Here is a 12,513-nt window from a genome sequence, read left to right on the forward strand (position 1 = left end):
CTGATATGATCATACTTGTAATTGTTCAGAATAGCAAATAAATTTAGAATGTCTTTAGATGTGTCACAATGCACAGGCCACAGGGTGCCCATCCCACGCAAAGGTGGTAGGCTTCTGTCCCCTGCATTAGAGAATAACAAATAAAGGCTAGCCTTTAGTGGTTTAACAGATGTAAAAAGAACAGAACTTTCAAAGGCTGCTACAATGAACATATTATTTTTGGAGAGCCCTGTGGAGCCATTAGCCCAGAGTTCATTAAGCATTATAGGAATTTTCAAGAGGACTGTGCCCGCTCAGAATTAAGAAGTCAATGCAAAATGGATTTTTTTTCTCTTCTTTGTACTTTGACTGGGGTTTAAAGTGAAGTGAGAGCTACGTCATTAACAGCTGCGCTGCGAAGCGAAGCATTGCCAGCTGTATTCAGACATAGTGTGAGCTGGTAATGCACTGGACTTGTAAACCGGTCGCGAGTCAGTAAAGTTCCGGCTAATGTCCGTGTCAGCTGAGCTGGCAAATTACATTTACACCTCATGAGTGCCGGGTAAATACCGGTACATTATTAGAATTCTTCATATGTCTGAAAGGGGCTTGTGATCCTATTTGGCTGGCTTAACAAACATTTGGATATGTATATTTTAGTTTAATAAAGGGCTTAGTGGTCAATTAAATCTTACTCTGTAAAATATATTTCTATGAAGATATCTCACCTTAAAACCTTTATACATGTGGCTTCTAATCAGGTCTGAATTTGTTTTAATTTTTATTTTAAGAAATATACGAGTTGAGCATCTTTTAGTCGGGTGCATTCTATAGTGCAGAATTCAAAGTACTAAGTTCAATGAATATGATCACAAAGAGAGCATAAAATAATATTTTGCAGCAACAGAAATCCAGAGAAATGGAAATAAAATGGCTTGAGGCACTGCAAAAGGACATCAAGCAGACACATGAAATACTGGCAGAACCAAAATAAAACACATTTTAAAGTAATTACAAATGAACAAGCAAGGCAATGACCAAGAACCGATTTCGACAAACAGAGGCATATAATATACTATGCCGACCACTTTCTCAAGACATGCCCATCAATTGGAGCACCTGTTCACCAGATGGCTGACAAGGCAGCCAAGATGAACAAAATTACCTAGCAAATTCTGTACAGTCCATAAAGATCTTAAGAACTAAATCAATCCTGGGATCCAACAGTATTCTAAATGGGTTATACAAAAAACTCCAGGTATCCAGAAAAACTTCTGGGTGATCATGGAAGTGTCAAGTTTGAAACATTTCATGGAAATGTTATGGTCAAGAACAGGAAAAATAGTGATTACCAAGATGAAAAGTTTTGCTATCATCATACAATTCTACCAAAGCATTATTTTATGGTGGAGACAACTATATTTTTAACTGCGGAAACAAATAAAGGGTTTAGAATATTTTAGAAGAACCACTTTTTAAACCCTTCCATGTTGAAGTTAGAGATGAGTGGCTTATTGTTACATTATCTGTTGTCCAAGTATAAAAGGAAAAAAAAATCGTTTTTCCTCAACATTGCCATCACCATCATATACGTCTCCTCATTTGTACATCTTGGCGCCCCCTCAAAGCCGCTTTTCAGAGAACTAACGACAGCAACATACATCAGGAGATAAGAGTAGTTGAGCAATAGTTTTTGTCCAAAGAGCTTAAGTATGGATCTAATTCTTTTCTACGAATATTTGAAGAAAACAGTTGTCAATTTCTTCCAAGGCTATGGAAAGCATCACAAGGCTGGCAAACATTTCTTCCAAGAAGCATATATCTTATTGACAAAAGAAGCCATGGAAACTGCTTGGAACCAAACCAAAGTGAATATGGTAGCAGGCTGAACTATTTCACAAAATGGAACATGCTTCAACAAATACTCGAGCTTTTCTACATGTTGCACTGCACATACTAAATAGACAAATTGGAGGATTTACTTAAAATATTAGGGGGGGAATTAGTCAGTATACATACAAATAGTAGCAACAACGTTGTTTACACTCACCTATTCATCCACAGGTTTATGTCCACAATGAAAGTGTTGGCTGAATTAAGTTGAAGTGATCTCATCCAATCTTGGGAAGCTCTGCAACAATTTGAGGCCACGAATTGCAGGTTGGCAGAGCGGTTGTGTCCTGTGGGGCATATTTTGAGCTCCCGTGCTGTAGAAGAACAAACAAATAGTGTATTGACCAACAGTTTTGAAGCAATTATTGACAAATAGCATTAAAGATTGTTCCTTCAAATCAAATTAAACATTCTGAAAAATGTCAGGAAAATCTCGTCAATGACAATGATAACTTGCAAATACAAGTACACACGCTCCAACATTTAATTTTTAAGGAAGCAGAGAAGGGTATACTCCATTTAAATGTTTTGAATCTCAATCCCAGAGAAAGTCTCCCAAAAGAAGTGGAAATCTGCCAAGGGTGAAAAAAATCATGCTAGCATTCTAAAATGTAAACAGACAGTAAACGAACAAGAATCTTATCCGGTACATTCCTGTAAGAAGTTTGGAGGCAGTCATCCTAACCAAAGGCATAACAACAAAGTATTAATAAAGTGCCTTTCCTTCACCTTTATTACTTTCAAGGGAGATATTTTCTATTTTGTTTTACTTCTCAAAGGGTGCACACAAAACAAGCACTCAATTAAGACTCCAAAAGCTAAACAACTGTATGACTTTTATAAGAACACCACGGAAAGATCAAAACCGTGTCGAAATTGTAAAAATGCTACTAAAACATAATGGCACGCTTGATTGTGATGTGGTAAGATAAGAGGGGCACTCAAAAAGAAGTGAACCAAGGTTATTTAACTCCCTTGATCTCACCCACAAGGTTGATTCTGACATAGGTGACACAGCTATGGGGCAAAAAGTCTAAGACAATTTAGCTCTACAGATAAACATGACACACATACACACCCCCATCCACAAAAAGGATCATATTCATCTTGAACCAATGCTATAAAAACAATTCTATCTTGTTTATCTCGAACTGTGCATTCATTGATAACAGTACAATACTAAATAGTATTTAAATAAAGTCAAGTTTATTTCCCATCAGGCCTAGAGTGGGTGTTAATTATTTATTTTGTCAGTGATCACTGTTGATCCTCCTAGTCCAAATGGACTGGACATCAATTGCCATCAATGACGGTCAACAAGTTAAATTTTTAAACCAAGAACCTTTAGGAAGGTTATAAAATATTGCCAAAATATCAAATCTACAACAGAATAGAACAATGCCATGACCACAGAGAATACGGCAAGCAACATTACCAAGAAGACAAAAATGTCTATTACTAAGAAATGCAGTGTCTCAATCATGAATGTTATTCCTGTCCCTTCATCTCAGTGGCTTTGTATGAGATGGGAGAGGAACAATTGGCATTTAATATTGATCAATAATATCCTCTTCGTGGCTCCTAGACACAAAAATCAGCACATCCTCCCACATTTACTCTCCTACCGAATAAGACATATTGAGTGATGACAGCGGATGCAAGCTCCTCTGAAGTGTTTGACATTCAAGACTCAACATACTTAGAATTGCATATTCATTTAAGTCCAACTTAGCTGAACATATTTTTGGGGTAGCCTTTGTACACCACTCCTATTCAAGTGGGTAGGCTTGAAGTTTAGAGCAGGGTGGTTTTTAAACCTTTCTGGATATACTGAACCTTGCCCAAGTGAAGTTACTAAAATATAAAGTCGGTGTGAGTTCAGGCAAGACTGTTTAAAGTATTTGTCAGTGAGAGCAAATTGGGTTTTTTTTTTTCAATTTAAAGTTTAACAGGGATTTTCTCAGCATAATGTTTGAAAAATAAACTGTTCTCCATGTGAGAAGCATGTTGATTCTTTACATCCGGAACCATCTTCTGTGGCCTTTTCATTTTAATGAAATACAACATTTTTCAGCAATACAAAAACACAATCTGCCCATTGACTTTGACAATTCATTTCTGGGGCAAAACATATTTTAGTTTTCACGAGCACAGTCACACTGGGGTGGTAGTCTTGCTGAGGTCATGAGTGCTAAAATGTGTTTTTCCAAATTCCCTTATTGTTTTTGTGGTAATTTTATCCACTTTCTTTCAATTATAAAACACCGGGCAATGAAAAATCCAATTCAGCAACAAAAGGATGCTAGACATTTTGCACTGCTTGTCGACTGACTGATCCGACTAATAGACTGCAGACTACTTCCTTAAAAACCTTGTAAGCAATAAAAAAAGAAACAGATTTGCTAATGTAATACTCTACACAGAAGTGTGCATGTTATTAGCAATTTTGGCAAAAACGAAAGAATGTACCAAATATATGAACTTAAGCTTTAAAAGCATGAAAAATCAAATGGTTTTAGGTATGTCTTGTGAATGTACTGAAATAACATCACGTTCAAATTTAGCTAATCAATTACCACTTCTGTAAGTAGAGGTAATGGTTTATGATTAGAATTTGCAAAGGAACATTGATGTGAAGTCGTAGATGTAAGTTGCCAAAAGAGGCCTGAGTAGATCAAACGTTTGGCAGATCTGTTTGGAAGGTGCACAGAAACTAAGCACATAAATTTAGCAATGGGGATTGAATACTAAATATGGCAAACAGCAAGTGCGTGGGAACCTTAACTTTTGCTTCACTCTATCACCATTTCATAAACAGCTGGTGAAGGTTTGTGTGTGAGTTCAGCTGCGTTAGGCATTTAATGGGAGTACATGTTTGCATTTTTAAAATATGATGAAACATTAACTTTAATAATGACTAACCATGTCCTTTAATTGGGTGCCAAGCTGATAAACGTGTACACATATGCAATGTCAACGGCTCATTATGAATTGTCTGAATACTGAAATGGTGCGACTATGGGAATGTTCAATATATTGCGAAATTAAAACCTTCAAAAGGCCATTTATGTTGAAACCTAACTACAATGCTGGTGATTTCCAAACAAAACTCCTGTCTTGAAAAAATATATATAATTTTAGCCTACGAGCTTAATTTTAAGCAAACATCACTATTCACAATTTCTAAAGTTTGCTGTCTTATAACCATATCGGGTATAACAGGTTTTGGAACCTACAGATTTTTTTCTGTGGAATGTGGACCGTTAGTTTAGTCAGAAACAGAACAAGGGTGCTTTTCCCTGTAGAAGTCCATTGAGCTTCATGCCTGTTTTTAGACCATCTTAATCGAGTTAAATACTTTGGGAACAAATATATTGGCACTACTAAGTATTCAGAATAGTATTTGACTTGAGAACTGTCATCTACTCATTCGTTCTTTCTGAATAAAATTGCTACAGCTGTTTTACCAGTCTATTGTTATCAGCGTTATCTTCTATGCCATAGCTTGCTGGAAAGTGAGTATTAAAATAAAATAGAAGGACTTGTTTTTGAGGCACCATAATTGACTCCATTGTCATGGACAAACTGCCTCAAAACCCTTTCGACCCATTGAAAACAAGGCTTTTTAAGTCATCAGTATCTGGGTAGAAGGGGACAGAGCCAAGAATAAGAGAGCTCTGTTAGATGGAGTCGCGATCAAATACTGTATCTTTTCACTTTTTGATCTACGAATCTCTCAGTTATGGAAGATGGGAGGCAGCTCAGATATTCTGGGGGATGGACTGTGAGCGATGAGGTTGAGCGGCACATAACAGGTCCTAATAGACAAAAATGCACGCGCTGAGTATTTTCTGTGCACTTTGTTACGAAAGTGTCATGTACGTGAGAAAAACAACAAAGACTTTCATATACGTCCTAACTTTTTGCCTCAGGTCATTGTTTTAAATGTAAATGTAGTCAAATTCTCAGTGGACCCGCTGTCCTGAAAATATTTGTGAGGCGATTGCTTGAATTGGAAATAAATTATCCCTTGACTTGCTCATCATTTTCTTATTCCCTATTTAAATCTATGGTATGGAAGCACATTAAAATGGTTTTTAACACTTAGGTGAGCGGAAAGCGCTGTACTGTATAATGAGCGATAACCTATGATCCAGAAAATGGAAGAGAGTATTAACTCTGGTAAAACAACCGAAGCTGATTAATGTTGTGACATCATGTGCTATGTGGCCTACACGGGACTGAGTGCATTTACATCTATATGCAAATTTATATTTATTTTAGATTCATTCAGACATTGTGGCTAAAAAGGTCTTAAGTGCTAATATCTCAGTTCACACATATAATGTTATAACCTAAAGAGGGACACCGACATACTATGGTATTTAAACACCATCAAATGAATTTAAATATCTTAATAACCTGTTGTGAGGAAACATCTGTGGAATATAAAAGTTGATCTCATACAGAGTGACTGATTTAAATTGTTATATTCGATTGCTCCATAAATTTGTCTGTTTATGTTCCAAACAACATGATTAGTTTTACTCAGTTTGCCTTGGTTCTTGCGGCTTCTTTGCAATCCTCTGTACTAGTCCTCTGAATTGAAGACATCTGTCAATTGATTTGTCAAGCTACATACTTTTAAACTCCACTTCCTGTAGAGTAAAATTGTTTGTACATACATTAACTATTAAAAGAAAAAAAAAGAAAATATAGTATAGGCTATTTGCAAATGAATAAAGAAACATCACAGCCACTATGACTGAGCATAGTAATGCGGGTTAAGATAACGTAGTAAAATTTCTAATTGTATTTACTTGTTCTTTCTGAAAACGTACTCATGGAAGAGTGAAACAAATGTCATTAGAAGTTATGTAACGAGAATATAAAGAAAATGCATAAAACATGTATAGTTCGGCATTCTTCTACATAATCACATTTTAGAGCAGATGATTACTTTTAAGATTTAACTCTATTTGTCAGATCCAAATAAATTGAAATACACATATATGTATATATATACATATATACATATATATATATATATATATATACACACATGTATATATATATATATATTATATATATACGTATATACATACATATACACATACATACATATGAAGGCCACTCTGCTATTCCTGGGCTTATTCATCAAATTCCAACATTGATTTCAAAATATAAGAATTTCACCTTTTAGCTAATGTAGAGCCACTGTTTAGGTAAATAGTTCTATGTAGTGTTGACGCTGAGAAGTGCAACAGAATACAGTCTGAACTCGAGCTTTTTCTGTACAATGATACTTTCATAATTTGCTGCGGGCCAATAAAAACTGGCAGTTTCGACACACCTGGTTTAAATAAAGAGCTCTTCTGGAAAATGTCCTAAAATGGCTCAGGTTTTTTAGATTAGATAAGAAACATGATCATTGGACATTCAGATTCTTATTGATGTCAGGCCTCCTAATGTGAAGCTTTTCTTTGTAACCACAGCACGATGCTCTTTAATGCTTTACTTACGTGCCTTGACTTGTGACCTTGCTTGTCTTCGCTCAAAGGGTTGTACATATGTCCACCCTGGATAACTAAGCCAAAGAAAATAATGAAAGAAACTAAACATGTTAAAATGTTTTGGGCCATCAGTGAGGTGCATTGTGTCTTGCAGGGAGTAAATGAGTGTCTGCTGATATTTATGCGCATGTTTTTCTGTTTGTTTCTACCTAATTACTAAGCACGTCTTTTTAAATGAAGAATGACTTTTTTGGGGCCCCATTTGATGCAATAAAATGCATTGGCAAGCAACGTGTCAGGAATTTTACAGGCTCAAATTCAGATGTTTTCATGGTGCCAGTGCTTGATTCCTTCACGGTAGACATGATACATATCTTGGTAACGTGATCATTACCTGTTCATTAAGACCATTTCTGGGCCTTTAAAAAGCTTTTACAGTTTAATTTATTGGCACTGGAGGACATGAAGGCTGATTTAAGCAGCCGCAGAGGACATCTAAATTTGTGTGCTTTAGGAGGCAGCATGGCACGCACAGTAAAAAGCTGGGAGCTGCTGTTTCTGTGGAAAACAATGTAATACATCTTTGTCTGTCTTAAAATCACCTAGAAATGTGGACACAGCGTGAAATACGCTGTCTACATTTCCCCCATTCCAAGCAATTGAAAGGTAAATAGTTGGAGTTAAACACACATTTAGCCTGTACCTTGGATTAGAGAGCAAAATTGTCTAATTTTATAAAGGCATTTAAAGGATGTAGTCTCAAGGTTTACGATACATTTCATTAAGGTTAATGCCTTATTTTGACTGAAGGGATATACTAGCTCAGAGAGGAGTTTTAGGTGAGAATTCATTTGTTCAGACGATGTAATTCATCGTCTCAAATTCTAAGAAAGATTGTCTAAATGAACTGTTATTAAACACTAAAGATGGGGGGATCAAAACATTGAGATGCTGCACCACGCATCCATAATATGCTTCTTCGAGGGATTTACATTGTGTGATCAGTTACAGTATAATGTTCTTCCATAACTTTATTCCCTAATCAAATACTGAGAAGCATTTAGTATTCCTGGTGCAACTGTAGAAGTCTCCTCCTAAAGTAGGAGAAATCATTTGTAAGGTTGCAAAGTTCACAACAAGCTTATACATCACCTCCTACGACCCACTGGGCAATAAGATAAACATTGGGCTAAAATGGCTGACACACAATTAGCTGTGCTCTGATTGTGTCTAGAAAGGAGAGGCAGTCTGGTAAATTACGACCTATACTAATCCGCTTCTTGCTTCATCTTAACCCCAAGGCGCCCCACTTGAGTTTCTGGAAAACTGAAAGCAGTGCTGTGTGTTCCCTTTGGGCCATAATTTTTGCTGCCATGTATTAAAATGAGCTCTGATTCAATCACAGTTTTGCCATATTATTGTGCCCACTCATTAAATTAAGCCATCAACCAATGAGAACTCTTAGGAGTTAAGCTACTAAATCAAGTCAGGCATCACTTGGTCTTTGTCGGTATCAATTATCCAACGATTATGGTTGAACTAGGAAAGACAGAGTAATGTGACTTTTTTACTACCAGGAAATTATGGAAAATGAATAAAACATGCAAACTCCACACAGTGAGGACCCGCCAGGGACCGAACCCTCAACACTCAACCCCAGAACTGTGAGGCCGACGTGCTAACCACTCTTGCATATGATCATCCTATCTAATCACCACTGACACGCATGGAAACCGAACGGGAAAAATGCTGTGGAAATGTTCAAGTAACTAAACCAAATTCTCAGCATGTCTACTTCTCCCATTCAGTAGTATGACCACAATGGAGCCACTCTGCCCCCAGAAGTTGGGGGAACAGGGGCATTTCAGGGGCCTCTCGAATTAGAAGTGGGGCCAGTGGCCCCCACCCTTAGAATCACAATTGTTTCAGGGCAGTTAGACATTAGCGGCCTGCTGTATTTACATATGATTAACTGTTAGAAAGGTTCAAAGCTCAATTACTTGACCTCTAACAGACAAAATAAGATTCTCACAGTAGCATAAAACCAAAGGGATGGAAAGGATTTTTTTTCTCTGAGCGCATGCTTTGAAGGAACATAAAGAGACAGACAAGATGACTGTAGTCATGTGATGCCTGTTTCTCCAAGTTAGATGAGCAAATGTGACATCAGCAGCTGGTGAATGGGAGCCTGTGACCACTTGGCCGAGTTTGTGTGCATCATTGAAATCATTTTGCTAATGACCTTATCTGGAGGCTAGAGTGGGCCTTTTACCTCGTGGAAGCCCACAGGGACTTTCCTCATTAGTTGTGGGTGCGAGCATTCCTACAAGGCTACAAGTCGCATCAAGTCTACTTTACAACACCATGGAGAACCTAAAAAGAACTTAAAAAAGAAAGCTAAAGAAATGACAAGATAAAGAAATGCACAGTTAATAGTACTACAGTTGTACAACAGAAGAAGAAATGATGCTAGCATGTATTCTGTGTTTAGTACTCGACAATTGTAACTATATTCAGTTACATTTTTTAGGGCTAACCGATTCGTAGGTAAATGAAAACTGTTCCCAGCATGAAAACATGTTTAAAACAATCTGTTTATCTTCTGAAGGACAATGCAGCATGCGGTTGTACGGTATTACAGTATTCACTTAGAGTGCAGTTATGTCGCCTCCCAGTGGAACATAAACAGTGGGCATGAACACAGCACTTAAATGCTTTTGGTAGATAAATATTTGCACTTTACCTTAAACGCTCTCCGTTGGGCAGGATTGCTTCTGCTTCTTCTATCTGAAGCAGCAGTTAAATTGCTTATCGTAATGTGATCTTAGGGTTCACGTTTGTTTGACAACTAAAGCTGAGAAGATATCCAGGCCCTTAGCTTATATTGTTGGCGAAAGTCAACTGGAACTGGCTAGTCAGCTAGAGGTCGCGCACTGGATTTCGCCATTGGGATTTGCACATAGCCGCATGACCTGCTGTGTTATGCTGGCAGCGCTTCTCATGAAAATTGTCAGCTGCACCAACTCTCATATTTACAACATTGTTGTCACAGTGAACTCAATGGCTGTAACGCTGGAGAAAACAAGCAGCGGCTACACAAGCGCTTAGCGCAGCATTGCCAAGTGGCTCTTCAGATCTGACATAATTCTTATCATCACCTTAACAAATGAATCGAATTCAAATGATCTTCAATAATGAGGACTGAGGGCGTGATTTATTTACATTGGAGGTTAAGATATTAAATCATGCAAACATTATTTACCCAAAAAGGGCAAGAGATCCAAATTGGATTCCACTAGAATCTAAATATAAAGAAGGCTAAGACTTTTAATTAGGAAAAGCCCAACAATTATATTTAAAAACAAAGAATCAACCTGCTGGTGTAAAGGTTCACTCACCTGACTTTGGTGCAGGCAGGTGCAGGCTTGATTCCCACTGCTGGCGGTATAATTGCGAATGCAAATGGTCATCTGCCTCTACGGCCCTACGGCTGAATGGCGACCAGTCTAAAGTCTAGTCTACCTTTCGCCCGAAGGTTCCTGGCAAAGGCTCCAGCAACCCCCGCAGCCCTTACGAGGACCTGTGATATGGAAGATGAATGAATGAATAAATGAAAGACTAAGACTCTGAATATGTTTAAGATTAGTTTGTTGGAGTAAATCAGTAAGGAAAACCAGCAAAGGATCATTAGGCCGAAATAAAACAAAATATATATGGCAGATAAAAGATTAGACTCCTGATTGGATTGGGAAATCTAACAGCAGTGATATCATACTATAGCCAGTAAATACGATTAAATTAGATGGTTTTGAGGAGCCCTGAATGTTTGTTTGAGCATGCATCAAACAAAGCCAAATTCATTAAACAGATAACATCCAAAGAGATAATAAACACAAATCAAATTCTACGTGGTAGTGTAATCTGAAAGAAATCTACTGTCCTTGGAACCATAAAAGTCTGGTTTATGCTTACAAGCATTCCACCAATTCTATAAACTATCAAGTGCATCGCGGATGACAGATGATTATGAGGGGGAAACAACTACAACATTGGAGCTACTGTAAAACCATAAACCGCATACTATAGTGATGCCTTGTCTTTTGGTTTTTTTTTTTTTTACCAACAACCATTTAAATTCAACTGGACAGACTTTTCGTTGAGGAGAATTTTCAAGTAGCATTTTCAAGCATTCGTTAGACTGTTTTCTTTGATCACAACTTTTCAAAAGCATTCAATTGTAGGTCACCCAAGGCAGGCATGCATTGCACTCTGCTGCTCGCTGCCATAGCTGACTTTTCATTGCTAATTTGATTTCTTTCATTTTCACACAAAAAAATCCAAAACTGGGAAGCATTTAGTTCATCATTTGTCACCCTGTACTGGATGAGTTAAAATGTCATAAGATGATTTCAATAAATATACTCACGACAATCTGCTCAGGGCTTCAATGATTTATAAACCAATTTATAGACTAACATCATATATCAATGCAAAAACAAGAACCTCACCTTAGACTAACACCATTCTCAATATTCAATCTTATGTAAAAATTAGTGGCTATCATGATAGGCCTGATTGTCATAAATCATTTCAGTATATACCTAAAAAATCGAAACGTTTAGAGCAGCGGTCCCAAACCGATCTTCAAAGGGCCGCAGGGGGTGCAGGTTTTAATTCAAACCGAACAAGCACACATTTTGCAAGTGTAATCAGTTGATTGCATCCAGGTGCTACTTATTTTAGAAGACCCATCATTGGTTAAACTGTCGACTCTGGATCGGTTGAAACAAAGACCAGGAACGGCCTATTGCGGAATCGGTTTGAGACCCCTGGTTTAAAGCATTCAGAAATGTTGCTACATTATGCACATAAACAGGAGAGGAAAAATAATCTAGAATTGTGAAACTATATTACAAGTATACAAATCTAATCAAAGAAATTAAAAAAAGTCCGGTTATGAAAAGGAAAAACTTCTGCCCACAAGGCAAATCTAATCATAATTTTGCAGGGATGAGTGACATATCAATGAGATCTCAGAACCAGAGCACTGACATAGTCTTAACAGCTTCCGCAAATAGGCTGTTACGCACTCAGCATTATGCTGCTACATAGGATCCAGCATTGCCTT

The 12,513-nt window shown here is 37.3% G+C and overlaps 1 long non-coding RNA gene across 1 annotated transcript in view; it reads right to left on the reverse strand.

The window, feature by feature from the left end:
- The window catches only part of LOC144082276 (uncharacterized), a 45,091-nt gene extending 33,058 nt beyond the window's left edge, over positions 1 to 12,033 (reverse strand). The window contains exons 1-3 of the long non-coding RNA XR_013303217.1: positions 10,908 to 12,033; positions 9,658 to 9,758; positions 2,030 to 2,186 (exon numbers count right to left, since the gene is read on the reverse strand). This is a non-coding gene — a long non-coding RNA (uncharacterized LOC144082276). The remainder of the gene's footprint in view (positions 1 to 2,029; positions 2,187 to 9,657; positions 9,759 to 10,907) is intronic.
- Positions 12,034 to 12,513: the final 480 nt, after the last annotated feature.

The sequence above is a fragment of the Stigmatopora argus genome, chromosome 9 (genome assembly GCF_051989625.1).
Source record: "Stigmatopora argus isolate UIUO_Sarg chromosome 9, RoL_Sarg_1.0, whole genome shotgun sequence".
In the NCBI taxonomy this organism is placed as follows: Eukaryota; Metazoa; Chordata; class Actinopteri; order Syngnathiformes; family Syngnathidae; genus Stigmatopora; species Stigmatopora argus.